Source organism: Pongo abelii, chromosome 11 (genome assembly GCF_028885655.2).
Source record: "Pongo abelii isolate AG06213 chromosome 11, NHGRI_mPonAbe1-v2.0_pri, whole genome shotgun sequence".
NCBI classification, from domain to species: domain Eukaryota; kingdom Metazoa; phylum Chordata; class Mammalia; order Primates; family Hominidae; genus Pongo; species Pongo abelii.
Genome location: NC_071996.2, coordinates 75873990 through 75896686, shown reverse-complemented (window position 1 = coordinate 75896686; position 22697 = coordinate 75873990). Strand labels below are relative to the sequence as shown.

Genomic DNA, 22697 nt, shown 5'->3' with positions numbered 1-22697 from the left:
TATTTGGCTTAGAATAAATCTCTTCAAATATTTTACAGAGTTTGACTCTTTTGGTCAACATTACATTTTTAATCACACAGGGAAATGATTATACTACAATACTAAATAAAAAATTTTTAAAGGAAATATAAAATTGTACATAAAGGCTGGTTTAAGGCCGGGCACAGTGGCTCACACTTGTAATCCCAGAACTTTGGGAGGCCGAGGCAGGCGGATTACAAGGTCAAGAGATCGAGACTATCCTGGCCAACATGGTGAAACCTCGTCTCTACTAAAAATACAAAAACTAGCTGGGTGTGGTGGCGCATGCCTGTAGTCCCAGTTACTTGGGAGGCTGAGGCAGGAGAATCACTTGAACCTCGGAGGTGGAGGTTGCAGTGAGCCGAGATTGCACCACTGCACTTCAGCCTGGTGACAGAATGAGACTCCATCTCAAAAAAAGAGGCTGGTTTAAAATGTTGGTTTTAATACCAGCAGTTAGCTATGTTCCATCTCAAATCCCTCTAAAACCACAGTAACAGGAGTTTCCCTTGTTATTTTTTAATTTCTTAATTTTTGGTAGCCATGGGGGTGTTGCTATGTTTTACAGGCTGGTATCAAACTCCAGGCCTCAAGTGATCTTCCAGCCTCGGCCTCCCAGAGTACTGGGATTACAGGCAGGAACCACTGCATCCAGCCTATTTGTTCCTAAAGTAGAAAATCACAAGAGCAATGAGGGTAGGAGAGGAGACAATTATGAGAGGTGAAGCCAGCTGGACTTCCTGGGATGAGTGGGGACTTGGAGAACTTTTCTGTCTAGCTAAAGGATTGTAAATGCACCAATCAGCACTCTGTAAAAAAGGACCAATCAGCACTCTGTGTCTAGTTAAAGGATTGTAAATGCACCACTCAGCACTCTGTGTCTAGCTAAAGGATTGTAAACTCACCAATCAGCACCAATCACTCTATAAAATGGACCAATCAGCACTCTGTAAAATGGACCAATCAGCAGAATGTGGGCGGGGCCAAATAAGGGAATAAAAACTGGCCGCTAGAACCAGCAGCAGCAATCCGCTCGGGTCCCCTTCCAAGGTGTGGAAGCTTTGTTCTTTTGCTCTTCACAGTAAATCTTGCTGCTGCTCAATCTTTGGGTCCACACTGCCTTTATGAGCTGTAACACTCACTGCGAGGGTCCACGTCTTCATTCCTGAAGTCAGCGAGATCACAAACCCACCGGGAGGAACAAACAACTCCAGACACACCACCTTTAAAAGCTGTAACACTCACTGTGAAGGTTTGCAGCTTCACTCCTGAAGTCAGCGAGACCACGAACCTACTGGAAGGAAGAAACTCCGGACACATCTGAACATCTGAAGGAACAAACTCCAGACAAACCATCTTTAAGAGCTGTAACACTCACCATGAAGGTCCACAGCTTCATTCCTGAAGTCAGCGAGACCAAGAACTCACCAGAAGGAATAAATTCCAGATACAATAACACCAGCATTTTAGGAGCTGGAAGATGGTGGAATGGCAAGCAACTTCAGATGAGTTGCCTAGCCAGCAGTGAGGAAACATTCGCTAACAGAGTAGAATCCCCCCTGCAGGAATTCGCAACATTGTGTACCTTTCCGAGTAGTGACACAGGTGAGTTACAAAGAGAAGGAATGATTGAAATTAGGTTTGCTTTTTTTGAGACAGGGTCATGCTCTATCGCCCAGGCTGGAGTGCAGTGGTGCGATCTTGGCTTATTGTAGCCTCTGCCTCCGGGGCTCAAGCAATCCTCCCATCTCAGCCTCCTGAGATGCGTGCCACCATGCCTGGCCCATTTATTGTATATTTTATGGAGAGGGAACTTCACCACATTGTTCAGGCTAGTGAGAGAGTAGAAAGGAAGAAACTGGTCAGACAGTTAGGGTGGGTCCTCCGTTGAATTCTTTAAACAAAAGAACAGCCTGCAGGTACAGATAAGGGAACTTGCATAGAGGGGCTTGCCTAAGACATGCCCACAGCTGAACAGATAAGAAAGGCTATGCAGGTGACTTTCCCAGTCATGCCTGCAATGGAAAAGTCCATCCCCTGATGCATGCACAGTAAGGGGAACAAAGCAATATGGAATAGCTCAAGCTAAGAGCCCACATGCACACTAGGAGGATGGGGTGGAGCTAGCAGAAATTTGCATCTTATGCAAATGAGACACCTAGTCCTCTTCAGTTTCTTATAAAAGCCTTTGCATTTAACTGTAAAAATGGCAACCCTCTTCCAGGCCCCGTCTCCACAGCAGAGAGCTTTCTTCTTTCACTTGTTAAACTTTCCCTCCAACTTCACCCTTTGTGTCCAGACTCCTTAATTTTCTTGGTTGTGAAACAAAGAAATGCAGGTGATACCTGGCAATGAGAAACTGCTACATTGCAGTGCACTGGCAAAACAGTAACATTGTGGTGCATTGGCAAAACTGTAACATTTTAGTGCATTGGCAGGGAAAGGAAACATTGGAAAGTTGAGTAGGAGGGACCTCTGATTCTTCATTTTTGTCTGGGGGCTTCTTGCCTTCAGTTTTTTTTAATTAAACAAAACACTGGGAACTTCAGCCAGTTAAAAGCTTTTAGAGTGGCTGCCATCCTTATAAAACTCAGGGGTCAGGCTTGCTGGAGAGGACTTTCTCAATCCCCTATTGGCCTCACATGGTGGGAATGTTGGCTCTGTTCCAATCCAGTTTCCTTTGGAAGGAGGTCCTGGGGCAACTGAAGGCATCTGGCCAAGGCTATAGGCCCCTGGACAACCTCTGGCCCCTGGACTACCTCTGGCCCCCGGACTACCTCTGGCCCCCAACAGCCCATCAGGGTGTTGGCATCAAGACTTCCAGACTTTTCTATTGAATTTCTTTCTTTTCTTTTCACAGCTATCATATCTCCTATCCCTTCTTTATGTGCTACGTTGAGGGATTTTTTACAGCCTGGGAGATAATCTTGTTGGGTAAAGTTAGCAGGTGCCTTAGTAACCAGGAATGTAAATTTTAAAAAATTGCTGCTTCTGTGATTTCCTTGAGATGGGGGGATTTCAAGATTTCAGTCTAAACTTTCACCTAGTAAGGGCCTTTTTGTCCCCCAGTGATAGGCGTTCCTGGCACTGTATGTGCGGATATTTCACCCCGAGTGAATACCCTCTGCTCCATTTTTTTTCCCATGTAAGAGCTCAGCATTCCCCAGTTAATTTAAGCAGTTCCTCTATAGGACAAGTTAATTTTTTCCTGCTAGTAGGCATGTTGTGGGGACATCCTATTAAGCCCCAAACTTCTCTTTCTAACATCTGCTTGGAAAGAATCTGGAGTCAGAGTTTTTTTCTGACATTTTAAGCACTCCAGTGCCACCTAGTGGGGTGGGATTCTTCTCCATGGGGAGCCTTGTCAGCCCTTCCAGAACCTCTAGTTCCCTGATTCCTTTCCCTCTTACGTCCCTCTCTCAGTGATAAGGCCCCGTGCCCTATTTGTAAGCAGAAAATCTCCCCTTTCAGCAGCTGGGAGGAAGCCATCTTGGCAAGACAGATTTTAGCCTCAGTGCTATCCCTATCAGAGGGAGGACAGGCATTCAATTCTTACATTATTTTGAGACATCTGTTCTGCATCCAGCTACATTGGCATCTAAGTGAGAAACGGATCTTATGTTTAGAAGTCAATTGGTCCCATTCTCTAGGAATTCATAACTTTGCCCGGGCAGTAGTAAGAGGATGTATGGATAGAGTTAAGACACTCCCTCCTTTAAAGGGTCTTGCCCAAATTCAACTATTTTGCAATCTCTCCTCGGCCCCTGGGGTACCCTGGGAGCCTTATGGGTCATGTGGGTCTGGGAAACCAGCAGGGTGGAGAGCTAGGGCCTCATACAGGTAAACATGACTACTCTTGCCAACTAGCTCCTCTAGATCCATGGGTGAAGGTCATGCTTGCATCCATGGGTGGCATCTATGATGGTTGCTGGGACCCTGAGGAGAGGGGATGAAAGAGGAGAAATGGGGCACCCTTTCTATCTTTCTCTCCACTCTGGGTCACTCTGAAAGGAGGAGGAAGACTAACGGACACCTTCTCCTCCCCTCTTTTCTTTTTTTCTTTCGGGCTCAATTCACTTTATTTTTCTTGTATAAAAACCCTATGTTGTAGCCATAGCTGGATCCTGGGTCCTCTGCACGGAGACTCTGGTGTGGGTCTTGATGGAGTGGTCAGTGAATTCCTGATAGGGAGACTTGGTGAATACAGTCTCCTTCCAGAGGTCGGGGGTCAGGTAGCTGTAGGTCTTAGAGATGGCATCAAAGGTGGCCTTGGCAAAGTTGCCCAGGGTGGCAGTGCAGCCCCTGGCTGAGGTGCAGCAGTCATTGATACCAGTCATCATGAGTAGCTTCTTGGGCACAGGGGCCAAGACAATGCCAGTGCCCCTGGGCACAGAAAGGAGGCACACCAGCACAGAGCCACAGCAGCCTGTCACCTTGCAAGGGATGGTGTGGGGCTTGCTGATTTTGTTCCCCCTGTAGCCTCTGCACGCAGGGACAATGGAGAGCTTGGCCAGGATGATAGCCCCACGGATGGCAGTGGCCACCTCCTTGGAGCACTTAATACCCAGACTGACGTGGCCTTTGTAGTCCCCAGTGGCAACAAACGCCTTGAACCTGGTACACTGGCTGGTATGGGTCTGTTTCTGCACCAGCATAATTTTCAAAACCTCGTCCTTGACAGAGAATGAGGTTTTGAAAAAGTCAAATGATCTCAGATTCCTTGATGGGCAGGGACTTGATCTTGATGTCCTTGACCAGGCGGCCCAGCTTGGTGACAGCCATCCACTCCTTATACTTGGCCTTGCCTCCGTGAACTCCACGGCCTTGGCCCTGGCCCCGTCCACAACCACAACCCTGCTGCTGGATGCCACTACCAAAGCCTCTGTGGAAGCCACCATGGTTCCCCATCCCAGGCCCCCAGGGCCTCCGGCCCCCTACTCCTGCACCAGCATCATCTGCCATTTGGTGTTTTCTTGGAGAAGTTCCTTCTCTCTTTTCTAGATGGGCAAGAACCCATCTTCAAGCCTGCACTCCCCTTGAGCATAGCCTGGATGTAACCTGGTGTAACCTCAGATCCTGAAGTTCGCTTTGGGCAAGCCCCAACTCATATATAGGATCTTCCAACTATTTAACCCAACTATTTAAACTCTCCTGGAAGGATGTTATGTTACTCTTAAATCAAACTCTAACTGCTGCTGAGAAACAGGCAGCCCTACAGGTAGCAGAGAAATTTGGAGATGAATAACATATTTCCTCTAGCCATTCAAAAAAGAAAGCCAGTCAAAAGGGGAAAGAGAGTGAGAAAGAGGCAAAATCCCCATTCTCAGTAGGAAGAGAGGCAGTGCCCCTTGAAACCTCTAATTGGAACACTAGTGATCCCATAGATGAGTGAAAAGAAAACACTTTCAGATGTGTATATTAGAGGGCTTACAGAGGACCAGAGCCAAACCCCTCAACTACTCTAAGCTATCCATGATAGATCAAAAGCTAGACGAAAATCCCTCAGCCTTTTTAGAAAGGCTCAGAGAAGCCTTGGTAAAACACACCTATCTCCTAATTCAACTGAGGGACAGCAAATCTTGAAAGACAGATTTACTCAGGTGGCCCCTGATATCAGAAGGAAGCTGCAGAAACAGGCTATTGGATCACACAGCACCATAGAAAACCTCCTAACGGTACCCGCCTTGGTCTTTTATAATAGGGACCAAGAGGAGGCCCAGGAAAAGGAGAGGAAACACAAGAAAAAGGCAGAGAGAGGGATACCTCAAAATGGAATGCAGGCCTGGGACTCCATAAGCCTGCTGTTCCACCCAGCCTGGTAAGCTGGTCAGTAACAAATTTTGCTGCAGACCTCCATCTTGTTTTACGTCCTTGGAGTGACCTGTAACCATGTGGCAGTACTTTGTTTTGGCCTCTGCTGTTTTACAATGGTGGCCTGAGTTCAATCCTGACTTGAGGAATGAGCACTTTTGGGTTAATATCTGTGTGACTTTTGCCATTTTCTGATTCTCTTCTCCTCTATGAACAACATTTACCTTTTTTCTTAAATCTGCCTTTCCCTGAGTTATCTTTAAAGGTTCTATATTTTGTAAGAACTGCTTACCGCACTTTGAAAATACCTCATACACTTGTGGTTAAATCATAATCTTAATTGAGGCTTGTTGTTTTCACCTGTGAGGTTACTTTTGGTAAAGCTCAAAAGCCAGAAATACTAACCACTTGGTGTGGCTAAAGTTGGATGACAAGGGATTTAAAAGGATTTTCTTAAAGAGTGCTCAGTTTAATTAAAAGTGGATATCTAAGTTATAGGTATATTTAAAAGGCCTTTGTTTTTCTCTTCTTGGATCTTGTTTTTCTGGAAAAAGGGTTTTTTTCAGTCACCTGAATTCTTTTTCTCCATTTTGTCTTGCCACTGTTTTTTTTTTTTTTTTGAGATACAGTCTCACTCTGTCACCTAGGCTGCAGTGCAGTAGCACGATCTCAGCTCACTGCAGCCTCCACTTCCTTGGTTCAAGCAATTCTCCTGCCTCAGCCTCCTGAGTAGCTGAGATTACAGGCACTCACCACCACACCCAGCTGATTTTTGTATTTTTAGTAGAGATGAGTTTTTACCATGTTGGCCAGGCTGGTCTTGAACTCCTGACCTCATGTGATCTACCCACCTCGGCCTCCCAAGGTGCTGGTATTACAGGCATGAGCCATTGCAACCAGCTTCTTACCACTCTTAATGCACACATGAGAGGCCCCAAGATAACTTCTGGTGGCTTGGGACTCCTTGGGAAAAACAGAAAAGGTGCCATAGATTCCATTTTGGGAGAAATCTTTGTTTTCCTCCTGGAGCCCCAGGAATTAGAGGCAAATAGATCCTTTTCAAAATCTGTTTCTGTCCTCCAGCTATGCCTGTTTACTAGGCCCTAAAAACTGCATGTTTTCCTATCCCTGCTCTTAAAGGGGCCCACCCAGAGACCAAAAATCCAATTTAAAAATTGGCAAATGAGTATCTTATAACTACTAGATCTGTTCTGTTTTTTGGTGTAGTTATATATGTGTTGCATGTGATGTCTACAAAAAGAGCTGTAATTAATTGGCTTAAAGAAAAATAAGTGCTTAGTTCAAATTTTTTTTTTTAAATAAAAAGTAAAAGCTGTAATGCTTCTTGGTTCACATAACTTTAATCTCTGAGAAACAAAAACAGTCTTAAGGATTATTGGCAAAATACAAATGTGTTCAAAATATAAATAGATGGTCTAAATTATGCAAGTCAGATACTAGGTTCAGATTCTATCTGTGCCTAGTACATCATTAAAATAACTTACCAGGTTCACATTAAAATTTAAAATTGCTAAGAGTTACAATTATAACATGTAATTGAGACTACTGAAAATAGATTTACATGCAAGATGTATAAAAATAGTAAAATGTGTTTTTAGTAAAAGATTATAAGGCATGGAAATATATATTTGCCTAGGGTTAAGGGATGGTTTTGAATCAGATAAGATAAAGCTGAAGGTTTAAACAAGTTGTGGAGATACTGTAGAAATTCTATGTGGACATTAGCTAAAGTTAAAAGGGTATTATTAAATTTTTCTGTAAATTAAGCATTGAAATAAAAGCCCAACAAGGTTTTCTTTTCTTCTTTTCTTTTTTCTTTTTTCTTTTCTTTTTGAGACAGAGTCTCGCTTTGTTGCCCAGAGTCTCGCTTTTTTTGAGACAGAGTCTCGCTTTGTTGCCCACTGCAAGATCCGCCTCCCGGTTCATGCCGTTCTCCTGCCTCAGCCTCCCAAGTAGCTGGGACTACAGGTGGCCGCCACCATGCCCAGCTAATTTTTTGTATTTTTAGTAGAGATGGGGTTTCACCATGTTAGCCAGGATGGTCTGGATCTCCTGACCTCGTGATCCACCTGCCTTGGCCTCCCAAAGTGCTGGGATTATAGGTATGAGCCACTGCGCCCAGCCTTCTTTTTTCTTTTTGAGATGGAGTCTCACTCTTTTGCCCAGGCTGGAGTGCAGTGGCACAATCTTGGCTCACTGGAACCTCTGCCTCCCAGGTTCAAGTGATTCTCTTGCCTCAGCCTCCTGAGTAGCTAGGACTACAGGCGCCCATCACCATGCTCAGCTTTTTTTTTGTATTTTTAGTAGAGATGGGGTTTCACCATGTTGGCCAGGATGGTCTTGATCTCTTGACCTCATGATCCACCTGACTTGGCCTCCTAAAGTGCTGGGATTATAGGCCTGAGCCACCATGCCAGGCCAAGGTTTTTTTAAGAAGCTAATCTGCTCTGGGCCGGGTGCAGTGGCTCATGCCTGTAATCCCAGCATTTTGGGAGGCTGAGGCAGGTGGATCATGAGATCAGGAGATCGAGATCATCCTGGCTAACATGGTGAAACCCTATCTCTACTAAATACAAAAAATTAGCCAGGTGAAGTGGTGGGTGCCTGTAGTCCCAGCTACTCAGGAGGCTGAGGCAGGAGAGTGGCGTGAACCCGGGAGGTGGAGCTTGCAGTGAGCTGAGATCTCGCCACTGCACTCCAGCCTGGGTGACAGAGCGAGACTCCATCTCAAAAAAAAAAAAAAGAAGATAATCTGCTCTTTACCAGAGTTTGTAAAGGGTTATAGAAAGTTTATAAGAGTCTCACCTCATGGTTAAACTGATTAAGATTAGATGAAATTGTCTGTAAGTTTTCATTTAAAAAATGAGGTTAACATTAATAAACTAATGCAAGGGTGAAATTTGTCTTTGAACAGGATTTTCATGTAATAGTAAAGGCTAATGAAAGGTTTTTGCCTTTTAAAATTTTTGAGTCATTATTTTGGCAAATAAATAACTTATAGTAATCTGGAATTCTATTTCATAACATCAAGTGTTTTAAATCTCTAACCTATTTAAGAGGCTTCTCAAAATCAGTTTTGGGAATTTTGCCAATTTTGAATTTCAGTTTCAGAATTGTCTTTCCTGACCCCTAGCTTTTGGATGCTACAGAGGGCCCCTGAAGCATCCAGAAGAGAGGTAAACAGGGTTATCTAACATGTTTAGGTACATGGGGTTTCCAAAACGATGTTTAATCTTCTTAAGGTTATATTTTAGTGAGTAATATTAATATACATTCAAAAATTGTACAGGATTTCAAAAATTCTAATGTCTGAGTATATACCAACAATCATAATCAAGGTTTTTATGTTAAGTTATTGTAAACCACAGAAATAACCAAATTTCTTTGTCAATTGTGTTCTTGACTGTAACTACCCTGGACATTTCATCATTCATAGATAATTGTTATCTTATTTTAATCCTCTTCAAAGATTGGTTTATAATCAGCTATAGGACTTTGAGAGGTGCTCTCAAATGCAAGTTTCCAATTGGTTTGTAGATTATGACATTGGAATAAAGGAAAAGTGCTCAGGACCCATGAAGAGCTGAAATGTTCATGAATATCAAGCAAAACAATAGTTAAAAAAACGGACTTTTTAAAGTTTTTGCTCAAAATGTTGCTGATCCTTGTTTTGTTTTTCAGAGTCAAGGAAACTTATCTTAAGCTATTTATAGCCTTTCATAATTACATAAGGCATACTCCTGTAAACAAAATTTGGAGCATGCTTGCTTCTTTCTGCCTGGCTTCTCCAGAATTTGGAAACTGAGTATTCTTAACTTACGGCAATGTAGTTGTTTGCCTCAGTGCAATAACAATCCATTTTCTTTTACAACAGGACACAATTGCAGAAACTAGTTGTTTTACTAAGACTTTGACTGGAAGGGTATGCTTCCCTTTAAGGAATCAAGCTTGGCTTACAGAGCCAATAAAAGCCCCTTGGGGAAACTGGCTTCATACCTTGTCTATACATTCCCCGTACAGGGTTCCTAACCTGTGGTGAGTAAAGAATGTCACTTTCTAACAGGCCCAGGAACCCCATATTCTTGGGACCTTAAGAAGAGAAGAATTCACCTAACTCATAGGTATTTGAGGGTATAAACCCGTAGCTGGACTTGGTGTTAAAAAGTCCTATCTGAAATTCCACAAGTCCCATCAAAGCCAATTTAAAAAGCCTATGTAAAAATAATTATTCTTATTGCACTTTATGTAAATAATCAGACCAAGTATAAAACTAAAGTTTCTATCATGATTTGTTTTTAACAAAAATGAGGACTGGAAAGAGAAAAATTATGTTTCAAAATGTCTTACATGTTTGTCATTAAATTCTAATTTCATTAGTTGCTTTAAAGTTCTTGCCTACATTTTAGACTAACCCAGCTTATTCATATAAACCAACCAGCATCTCAGAAGAAACAAAAAAGGGATGGTTAATGTAAAAATCTGGATCAATATTTTAGTTCTGGGTAATTATTGTGCAAATCCTGCAAGGTGATGGGAGTAAATAGGGTGTCCATTACTCAGAGATTTCTTTATTTGGGAAAATAAAACTAAGGAAGTTAACCAAAGCCAAGCCTCATGCACCTAAATCTTAGCAAGCATAACTATAACCACTACTTATCTGGGCGTGTTGGCAGCCTTGGGATTTTTAAGCTGTTCTTACCTCGCCCCCACCTTATTTCATTTTAATACATGTCCTGTAATAACCCAAATTGTTTCTTCTTACCTAAAGGCTGTCAAGCTCCAAATCGTAATGCAAATGAAATCACACATGGACACGCCTTTCTTCCAAGGACTCTCAGACCAGCCCTAGGAGGAATCATAGCTGCTGTTCCCCACACAAAGCTACTCTGTAGCAGGAAGCAGCCGGAAGGATTGTTGCCCCATCTCCCTAACAGTGCTTAGGGTCTCCACTCCTGAGGGGGGAGATGAAAGAGTAAAAAGGAAGAAACTGATTAGGCAGGCAGTTAGGTGGGTCCTCAGTTGAATTATTTCAAACGGGAGAATAGCCTGCAAGCACAAATAAGGGAACCTGCATAGGAGGGCTTGCCTAAGATATGCCCACAGCCACACAGATAAGAAAGCCTACACAGGTGACTTGCCTGGACATGCCTGTAATGGAAAATTCTGTCCCCTGACACAGGCACAGTAAGGGGAACAAAGCAATATGGAGTGACTCAAGCTAAGGACCTACATGCGCACTAGGAAGACAGGGTGCAGCTAGCAGAAGTTTGTTCCTTATGCAAATGAGATGCCAAGCCCTCATCAGTTTCTTATAAAAGCCTTTACATTCAACTGTTAAAATGGCTACCCTCTTCTGGACCCCCTCTCCATGGCAGAGAGCTTTCTTTTTTCGCTTATTAAACGGTCGCTCCAACCTCATCCTTTGTGACCACACTTCTTAAATTTCTTGGTCATGAGAGAAAAAATTCCGAGTGATACCTCACAATGAGAGACTACTACATTGTGGTGCATTGGTGAAACTGTAAAACTTGTCTTGAAGTCTTGCACTCAAGTGATCTGCCTGCCTCGGCCTTCTAATGTGCTAAGATTACAGGTGTGAACCACCATGTTTGGCCTGAAATTCATTTTTTTCTTTTCTGAGATGGAGTCTCACTCTGTCACCCAGGCTGGAGTGCAGTGGCATGATCTTGGCTCACTGCAAGCTCTGTCTCCTGGGTTCACACCATTCTCCTGCCTCAGCCTCCCAAGTAGCTGGGACTACAGGTGCCAACCACCACACCTGGCTAATTTGTTGTATTTTTAGTAGAGACAGGGTTTCACCATGTTAGCCAGGATGGTGTCCATCTCATGACCTCAAGATCCGCCCGCCTCCGCCTCCCAAAGTGCTAGGATTACAGGTGAGAGCCACCATGCCTGGCCCTGAAATTCGTTTTAAGGAGATGGAGCCCCAACTCCCTCCTACTCTGCAGCTGCTGAGTGGCTGCCCCTCATTCACAAGACTAGAGGTCTGTCATCTTTACAAGATAAAATAAGGGTCTCTGAAGTGAGGGACTCCACACTTGAAAAGAGGTGATAATGACAGTTCACTTTTCAAATATCAAAGCTCCAGCTTCTACCCAGTTTGGCTTCCAGACTTCTAGCCACTAGGCAAGTATTTTCCAGGCAGGAAAAAAGGAAAAGTATCTTTTGGGTACCTCTCTGATAATTCCAAGAGAGAGATCTGATCTGGGATTCCTCAGGAAAACAGGCCCTCTCTCTAGAGGTGACCACACATTACTGGGTCATGAAATAAATTTAGTATGTTGTGTCCATACAATAGAAAAAAATGTATCAGATTATATCACAATAATAAAGGGAAGTATTGGTGAAGTATTGTGAAAAAAGTATGGTGAAGCTTTTCTAAGATGCACGCACACACATTCACATACACAGGGTTATCATGTAAAATACATTTCTTACTGTTGACTTGATCAAAGCATTTTGAAAACCACTGCTCTGTGGTGAGATAAAAATTGATAAGCCATACTCATGTGTTGAGAGCTTCCATCAGCCTCTCATCCTCAGTCTAAAGGATGATATTGGAGGATTGCAAGGAATATAAAAAACAAAAACAGAAAAAAAACCCCACAAAAAAATGGAGAAAAAGCAACTTAGACAAAACAGAGACTCCAGAGGGAAAAAAAATAAACATAAAAAAAAAAAAGGCAGGGCTCAATGGCTCACGCCTGTAATCCGAGCACTTTGGGAGACTGAGGGGGGTGGATACCTGATGTCAGGAGTTCGAGACCAGCCTGGCCAACATGGTGAAACATAGTCTCTACTAAAAATACAAAAATTAGCTGGGCTTGGTGGTGGGCATCTGTAATCCCAGCTATTCAGGAGGCTGAGGCAGGAGAATCGCTTGAACCCAGGAGGCAGAGGTTGCAGTGAGCTGAGATGGCGCCATTGCACTCCAGCCTGGGCGACAAGAGCAAAACTCCATCTCAAAAAAAAATTCAAAAAAGAAAAGAGACTGCAGCTGGGCGTTGTGGTGTATGCCTATAATTCCAGCACTTTAGGATACCGAGGCAGGAGGATTGCTTGAGCCCAGGAGCTAGAGACCAGCCTGGACCACATGGCGAGACCCCATCTCTATTTTTTAAAAAAAATGGCTGGGCGCAGGGGCTCATGCCTGTAATCCCAGCATTTTGGGTGGCTGAGGTGGGTGGATCACGAGGTGAAGAGATTGAGACCATCCTGGCAAACATGGTGAAACCCCGTCTCTACTAAAAATACAAAAATTAGCTGGGTTTGGTGGTACACGCCTGTAGTTCCAGCTACTTGGAAGGCTGAGGCAGGAGAATCGCTTGAACCCGGGAGGTGGAGGTTGCAGTGAACCGAGATCCACCACTGCACTCCAGCTTGGCAACAGAGCAAGAATCTGCCTCAAAAAAAAAAAAAAAAGACTGCATCTGTATGCTCAGAGAGATAAGATGATATTAAACAAGAATATTAAAGAAGGAATATTCAGAAAACAACATAAGAAAAGGTCTTCAAAATAAAAAATAAAATTGTGGAAATGAAAACTACAATAGAAGAGTTGGAGGACAGATGTAGGGAAATCTTGATCATTTCTGTATCCATTTCTAGCACCACACTCTGTACAAATGAAACCATAATGAAAGATTTGTTAAACGACTAAATAGACTAATAACTGTAACACAGAGCGGGTAAGTCATTTGCCCATGGTCACATAGATAATTTGCAGAGCTAGGAATGGAAACCAGGTCACCTGGCTAAGAAATCTCTCTAACATCCTAGAATAAGGCAATCAATGTATCAAAATGTTTAAATGTATTTTACATGATTAAGCACATGTTTTGTTTGCATTTTGATATGTGGTAGTGAGAAAAGAGTGGGCTGAACTGAGTGTGGCATTCATGGTTTTATCCTCAATCATCGTCACTTCACTCATGTCAATAGTGTCAGGGGCCCTGTGCCTGTCATCACTTCAGTCATGTCGATAGTGTCAGGGGCCCTGTGCCTGTCTTAGTCGGTGGCCTATAAACAATAGAAACTTCTCTCTCAGAATCTGGGAGGCTGGAAGTCCAAGGTCAGGTGCCAGCATGGTTGGGTTCTGGTGAGTACCCTCTTCAATATTATATCCTCTCATGGAAGAAACAGGGCAAGAGAGCCCTCTAGGGTTCCTTTTTTTTTTGGAGATGGAGTCTCACTCTGTTGCCCAGGCTGGAATGCAGTGGTACGATCTTGGCTCACTGCAACCTCCGCCTCCCGGATTCAAGCAATTCTCCTGCCTCAGCCTCCCAAGTAGCTGGGATTATAGGCGCGCGCCACCACACCCGGCTAATTTTTTGTATTTTAGTAGAGATGAGATTTCACCGTGTTGCCCAGGCTGGTCTCGAACTCCCGAGCTCAGGCAATCCGCTCGCCTCGGCCTCCCTAAGTGCTGGAATTACAGGCCTGGCACCAATCCCATCCATGAGGTAGCCACCCTCATGACCTAGTTAGTTCCCAAAGGCCCCACCTCCTAATACCATCACATTGGAGGTTAGGATTTCAACATATGAGTTTTGGGGGTGCCACAAGCATTAAGTCTGTTAGTACCTCTGATTTTTGTGGAGTTATTGGATATTCAAAGGATAGTATCAATGACTCTGCTGAAGAGAGAGCTACTGTGTAGTGAGAAAAGACCAATCTACAGAAGCCAACTATTTTAACGCTTGATTGCATATTCTGTATTAAAATAAAATGTTAGGATATAAACGTTGGACCATGAGTTTAACAGAATTTTTGAGAAAAAAAAAGTCAAACTCTCTGTGAGCCTGGATACTCAGAAAAGCCCAGAAAGTCATTCGGGTGGTGTTGCCTACGCTAGTAAACTCCTAAAGAAGAGGCAGATGGACATTTGGCTGTCCCTGCAGTTTTCAGTTAGAACATTCTGGTCCTTTTCAGCTGGGTCTAACATCAGGCCTATTCTGTTTTTCCACACAAGATGTTTACACATAGTTAAATATAATCTCTGCAGACTTTTATTAACTTTAGACATATAAAACTCCTCCTACATAACCTCCAACCTGTCACAAGCAAGGGTGTGATTCTTGGAGCTCTGGAAGTTTATCATAATAAAAAATTAGAGCTCACCCCTGTAATGCCAGCACTTTGGGAGACTGAGGTGGGGAGATCGCTTAAGGCTGGGAGCCTGAGACCAGCTTGGGCAACATAAGGAGACCCCATCTCTACAAAATTTAAAAATTAGCTGGGCATGGTGACGTATGCCTGTAGTCCCAGCTACTTGGGATGCTCAGTGGAGAGGATCACTTGAGCCCAGGAATTTGAGGTTGCAGTGAGCTGAGATTGCACCACTGCATTCCAGCCTGGGCAACAGAGCAAGACTCTGTCTCCAAAACAAACAAACAAAATGGATAAAAAATTAAAGAGAATTCTTCCACATCGTATGTTGCCCATTACAAAAGATTTCTGCTGATCTCTATCTTCTTCAGGGGAGCATGGCTATTTTCTTTCAATTTATTGCTATGACATGTCAGGAGGTCTTTCTAGCTCAGATTTTTTTCCCTCTCTATTACCAAATAAAGCAATTTGTCTTATTTTGGCTCAGAATAATAATGGTAATTAGGTCATAAGGCATATCGCTGTGGAAGTAAAAATTCGATGGAGTATCTTTGAAGCGTGTTACCAGGATACTTTGGAGTTGGGTTTGTGGAAAACATGAGCTTAAATTAAGGTAAAGGTTTGATCCTCAGCAGTACTGCTTGAACTTGATAACAAAACTGTCACCGAATGCCAGTGCACACAGAGGTCCTTGTTTTGAGTGACTGCGCACAGGAGGAAGGGGAGGAACAATGATCTGAAAACTTTGTGGGGTTCAATCAGCTCAGCAAGTTTCTAGCTAATGGGCAGGGAATCATTTTGATGTGTCCCTTGCAGAGTTGGCTTCTGTTGATCTTCCTCAAGTACTTCCCTATACGTGGGGACATCTACTGAGGGAGGCTGGAATAAAGAAGAAGAAACCCAAGATTAAAAAATAATAAGGGACTCTGCATTCAAACACATCTGAGAGGACTGAAACTCGATTGGGTATGGAATCAACTAGTTATTACTCTAGTTTATGGGAAACCCCCAAACCAAGTTTCTTTATGAGACAGAATAATGTTCTGCCACTCAATTTCCAGTAACGACGGTCATGCAGAAATCACCTTAGAGATTGTCTATGTATGGCCTGTTCTCTTGCCTATGACATTGGCATGCATACTTAGGGATTTTCTAAAAATGGGTGTCATGAAACAGAATCATTCATGTAGGCAGTTTGCCATTCTGATGGACTGATGGACTTGCAAATGTTAAGTGGAGTATATTTCACTTTTATAATAATAATAATAGCCACTTACTATATGATGAGCTTTCACCGGTCTAAGAAATTTACCTCATGAGATAGGATAGGTACTATTATTATCTTATACTGTTGAGGAAACCGAAACATAGTAGGGTTAAAGTGGTAAGTTGGAGCAGGCTGATTTGAGAGACCTTGGGCTCTAGCCCAAAGAGTTTTAGATATGGACTTAGAAGACAATTGTAAAAAAAAAAAAAAAAGGAGAGAGAGAAAGAAAAAGAAAAGCAGGTGTCTTGAAGAGTCTCAAAATGAACACTGCCCAAGGAGTATTTTATTGACTTAATTATTTAGAGAGGGAAAAGGTCTTTAAGAATATGGGTGGTTTACAAATTAGAAGTGTAAGCAGGACAAAAGCTAAATTATTCAGGAATTAGCAGTAATATTTATGATTTGGTAGTCGTTTAATCAGCTGCTAAATGACTATAAGCAGCTGAACTAAATACAGTTTTAGTTATTTAAAATTGAAAGGGTATTGTCTTAAGAGATACACACATCTTTTTTTTTTTTTTTTTTTTTTGAAACAGAGTTTTGTCTTGTTGCCCAGGCTGGAGTGCAATGGCGTGATCTTGGCTCACTGCAACCTCTGCCTCTCAGGTTCAAGTGATTCTCCTGCCTCAGCCTACTGAACTGCCTTGGTCTCCTAAAGTGCTGGGATTACAGGCGTGAGCCACCACGCCTGGCCAATACAGACATCTTAATCATTTCAACAGCAAATGAGTGCAGGCTGTTCCTTTTCTTGGGCAAGGCTGTGTGAAAGGAAAGTCTGCCTTCCTGAGTTTTTTATTTTTTTCTTTTTTGTTGGGACAAGGTCTCATTATGTTGCCCAGGCTGGTCTCAAACTCCTGGTCTCAAGCAATCCTCCCACCTCAGCCTCTCAAAGTGTTAGGATTACAGGCATGAGCCACCATACCCGGCCTTTTTTTTGAGATGTTAACACTTAACGTTTCAGGTGGGGGAATGGGCAAGAACCTCTTGCTGTTTGACCCACAGAGAAGAATTATTAGAGTGGCTTCTGTGGGTTGAAAGATCACACTTGCGAGACACTTTGTTCAGAGTTTTACATTCATTGTCCCTAACACTCATAACTCTCCTGTGAAGTAAATATCCTTGTCCCCATTTCATAGATTGAGAAAGTGTGTCCTAATCCATACAGCTCCTAAGTGATGTGTTAAAATGTAGGGTTGCCTTAATCCCAAAGATGAAATTGTCAGCTCATATCTGATAGGACAAAAACTCAGAGGGTTTTTTTTTACTAGCAGTGGTACAGATTCGTGCTAGGGCTTATTGGATACCCCCTTGAAGATGCCTGGCTAGAATTAGGGGTGCTGACAACAAAGACTCTTATGGATAACTGTTGTGATTCCTTCAGAGGGTACGGAGATACCAAAAGAATCCACTGGGCCAAGGAGGCAGAAAGCTCTCTTTCGAAGGTTTATCTAAAGATATTAGATTATAATATTCACAGAAATATAGTTAATTTTTTTATTTTTTATTTTTATTTTTCTGTAGAGATAGGGTCTCATTATGTTGCCTAGGCTGGTCTGCAATTCTTGGCCTAAAGCGATCCTCCTGTCTCAGCCTCCGAAAGTGTTGGGATTACAGGTGTGAGCCACCACATCCAGCCAGAAATACATTTTTTAACTGAAAAAAGACCAGCAATTCATGCTCATTTTTGACATATTAGACAAATAGGCAAAACAAGAGAAAATACACAGCTGCTCTCTCACCAACCAGAGATAAACAAAATTAATATTCTATTGTGTATCCTTCCAGACTTTTGTTTTCACACCCACACACACACACTTTTTTTTTTTTAACTTGACTAAAAAGTAATAATGTAATAATATCAGATTGGAATATTGGGGATCCATTAAAAATTTACAGAATTTTATTCAATTTACTAAGTCTCCATAGTGTTTAATGTTTAGGAACATGTAAACTGGTACAACTAAGTCCCTGATATACAATCCTTTCACAGTAGCCAAAGCCTGAAGACAATAGCTATATTTATTTTGGGAGTAAGCTTACTAGATTATAATATTTGAAGGAATTTTAATATTGATCCACTACAAACACAGTTATTACCCATAAGGCAATTTTTTTTTTTTTTTTTTTTTTTGAGATGGAGTCCAGCTCTGTCACCCAGGCTGGAGTGCAGTGGCATGATCTCAGCTCACTGCAAGCTCCGCATAAGGCAATTTAAAAACAAAACAAAGAAAAGGGCTGGGGAGAATGGTGTAAACAAAGATGATTAACAAAAACAGTAAAGCAAAAATGCTTATTTTGCTAGTGAAAGCTGGTCTAATTTAGAGCCTTACTATTTCTGTCTCAGGCCTGACCACTTTATTTTGAATTTTAAGATATAATAATATACTAGTAACAACAACAGCAAATACCATAATAACAGCTACGTTATTATGACAGGAGCCAGGTGAATGGAGCACTTTACATAGATACACTTTATTCTTTTAAAGATACTTATCTTACTTTTATTTTGGAGCAAATCTAAAATAATTACTAAGTGAATTATTAGTGAAATAATTAGTAAGCATAGTGAAATAATTACTGAGCATTCTTCTTTCTCAGGTAAGGAGAAGATAAAATATCACCAGAACAAACTTTAAAAAAAAAAAAGCTTGGCATGGTGGCTCATGCCTGTAATCCCAGCATTTTGGCAGGCCAAAGCGGGCAGATTGCTTGAGCTCAGGAATTTGTGACAAGCCTGGGCAACATGGTGAAACCGTGTCTCTATAAAAAATACAAAAATTAACTGAGCGTAGTGGTGCCCGCCTGTAGCTCCAGCTGCTTGGGAGGCTGAGGTGAGAGGATTGCTTGAGCCCAGGAGGTTGAGGCTTGAGCCCGGGGGGCTGAGGCTTGAGCCCCGGAGGCTGAGGCTGCAGTGAGCTATGAAGGTAAGAGGTGACAGTGTGCTGGCAGCCCTTGCACCCCTCGCTCGCAGCGCCTACTCGGAGCCCACTCTGGCCGCTCTTGAGGGGCCCTTCAGCTCGCCGCTGCACTGTGGGAGCCCCTCTCTGGGCTGGCCAAGGCCAGAGCTGGCTCTCTGAGCTTGGGGGGAGGTGTGGAGGGAGAGGCACGGGTGGGAATTGCGGCTGCGGGCGGCGCTTGTGGGCCAGCGTGAGTTCTGGGTGGGCGTGGGCTTGGTGGGCCCCGCACTCGGAGCAGCCCGCTGGGGCTGCTGGCCCCGGGCAGTGAGGGGCTTAGCACCTGGGCCAGCAGCTTCAGATGGTGTGCCAGGTCCCCCAGTAGTGCCAGCCCGCCGGTGCTGCGCTTGAATTCTTGCCGGGCCTCAGCTGCCTCCCCACGGGGCAGGGCTTGGGACCTGCAGCCCACCATGCCTGAGCCTCCCTGCTGCCGTGGGCTCCTACGCAGCCCGAGCCTCCCCAACAAGCACCGCCCCCTGCTCCACGGCACCAGGTCCCATCGACCGCCCAAGGGCTGAGGAGTGCAGGCACACAGTGCGGGACTGGGGGGCAGCTCCACCTGTGGACCCGGTGCGAGATCCACTAGGTGAAGCCAGCTGGGCTCCTGAGTCTAGTAGGGATTTGGAGAACCTTTATGTCTAGCTAAGAGATTGTGGATGCACCAATCAGCACTCTGTATCTAGCTCAAGGTTTGTGGATGCACCAGTGGGCACTCTATATCTAGCTAATCTGGTGGGGACTTGCAGAATCTTTATGTCTAGCTAAGGGATTGTAAATACACCAGTTAGCACTCTGTGTCTAGCTCAAGGTTTGTAAACACACCAATCAGCACCCTGTGTCTAGCTCAAAGTTTGTAAATGCACCAATCAGTGCTCTGTGTCTAGCTAATCTAGCGGGGACTTGGAGAACTTTTGTGTCTAGCTCAGGGATTTTAAACGCACCAAGCAGCACCCTGTGCCTAGCTCAAGGTTTGTAAATGCACCAATCAGTGCTCTGTGTCTAGCTAATCTAGTGGGGACTTGGAGAATTTTTGCGTCTAGCTCAGGGATTGTAAACGCACCAAGCAGCACCCTGTCAAAACGGACCAATCAGCTTTCTGTAAAACAGACCAATCAGCTCTCTGTAAAATAGACCAATCAGCAGGATGTGGGTGGGGCCAGATAAACGAATGAAAGCAGCTTGCCTCCCCGCCCCGCCCCGCCAGCCAGCAGTGGCAACTCGGTCGGGTCTACTTCTACACTGTGGAGGCTTTGTTTTCTTTTGCTCTTTGCAGTAAATCTTGCTGCTGCTCACTCTTTGGGTCCGCAGTGCTTTTGTGAGCTGTAACACTCACCTAGAAGGTCTGCAGCTTCATTCCTGAGCCAGCGAGACCACGAACCCGCCAGGAGGAAGAAACTCGGAACACATCCGAACATCAGAAGGAACAAACTCCCAACACGCCGCCTTTAAGAACTGTAACACTCACCGCGAGGGTCCGCGGCGTCATTCTTGAAGTCGCTGAGACCAAGAACCCACCAATTCTGGACACAAATGCATCATTGCATTCCAGCCTGGGTGACAGAGTGAAACCCTGTCTCAAAAATAAGTAAGTAAATAAAAATAAAAAAGTGCCCCCCACCCCTGCCAAAGACCTTAATTTTGTCAGAGAAGCTATTCGCTATGGTAAAGGAGCCAGTACTTTAAGTGGTGGGTCTGACAACCAGCTGAGCTAATGTTGGCTTCTCCTTACCTTCAACCCAGCTCTGACTCTGTTAAAGGTCAAATTCTGGAAGTGCAGAAAGGATTGGGATTATTTTCCTTTCCTTGTCTATTAATGGTAATGTTTTGGTTTCCACATGCTGCAGCAAACTCAGGAATGACAATTTTAAGAAGAGAGTGTGTGCCGGTTATGATTGCTTTTCTTTGTTGTCTTTGTTCTTAATCATTTGTTTTTAAATTAGAATCAGGTTGGATGTGGTGGTTCACACCTGTAATCCCATCACTTTGGAAGGCCAAGGTGGGTGGATCATTTGAGGTCAGGAGTTATAGACCAGCCTGACCAACATGGCAAAACCCTGATTCTACTAAAAATACAAAAATTAGGCAGGCGTGGTGGCAGGTCCCTGTAGTCCCAACTACTCGGAAGGCTGAGGGATGAGAATCGCTTGAACCAGGGAGGTGAAGGTTGCAGTGAGCTGAGATCACGCCACTGTACTCCAGCCTGGGCGACAAAGCGAGACTCGGTCTCAAAACCAAACCAAACAAAAAACTAGAATCAGTGTTTTAGTCAGTCACTCTTTCCAACCTTGATAGAACACCAACTTTTTAGGGAGCTCAGAACGAGTATATCTTTTACCTAGGCTTTATTTAGTAAAATAACTTGTTAATAAAACTTGAGATACCATCCCACTATAACAAGAGTGATTGGTAGCAGGGCTAGGGGGAATAGCTATCTTTTGAGAAATTCTCTTTTAAGATCGGTATTAGGGGAAATGTTCCTGTCTTTATAAAACACAAACTAATGGAGTTCGTGCTAATTTCCCACTCAGGGAAGCCAAGTGCTGTCTTTTTGTAGCAGCAGGACCTAGCACAGTCTGATTATGGCTCTGCAGGTTGAATAGAATGCTCATTTTTATCTTTCTATAGCTATAAATGGAATCAGTCTTGCAAGGATGATGTACATGGGACCACAATAATCTGGATAAAAGACAACTTTGGTTCTTCTGCATTAAAATTTGGACAGCGCTCTAGATTTTTCTAATACCACCAGGGAAATCTTTTCACCTCTGTAGAACAGAGATAACGGTGTTTAACTAAGGTGGTAATGTTGCCTGTTATGGGGGCCAGCCTCTGTGCTCTGCTGTGAAGGGCTACATAAAGAAAAAGGTTTGTTACATTTGATGGTTTTCCTGTTTGCTTGAGAAACCTGTCACGGTAGAAATAATGGATTGAGGGGAGAACAGGAAGGGTGTTTTCTTTCAGGGAACTTGGCTGAGGAAAACATAACTCATAGCAGAACACTACAAAACACAAAGGTTTCCACTCGCATGTAAACTGTATTTTACTGAGAACCAAATTGTCACAGTCACAATAGCAAGCAAAATGAACTGTCTTTAAGGACAACAAAAAGCTCTCAAGATAATGACTGACAAGTATCATTAATTCGTGATCCCAGTAATAGGCACAATGGCCTAATTCAGGTTGAAAGTGCACACCCTTCAGGAACACCGGCAGCCATTCAGCTTGAAAAGCTGCCTAGCTCAAGAAACTTCAAGACGAAGACATGGGAAAAACAAAATGGCAAAGAAAACAAAAATAAAGACAATCCAGGATTTGCGGAGTCTAATTAAACATTGCACAAGATCATGTTTTTAAAGCACTTGGCACAGAGGTAGCTATAAAGTATAGTTAAATTTATTGCTACTACTGAGAACTGAGGGAAGAAAAAAGGCAGGAAAAAGAAGTCAGAAAGTGATGACAGGTAATCCGGGCAGGCAGGTGTTTAAAGGCTCTGG

At 43.4% G+C, this 22697-nt stretch overlaps 1 pseudogene; it reads right to left on the bottom strand.

Moving 5' to 3' along the window:
• Positions 1-4121: 4121 nt before the first annotated feature.
• Positions 4122-4983, bottom strand: LOC100936981 (small ribosomal subunit protein uS5-like; annotated as a pseudogene).
• Positions 4984-22697: the final 17714 nt, after the last annotated feature.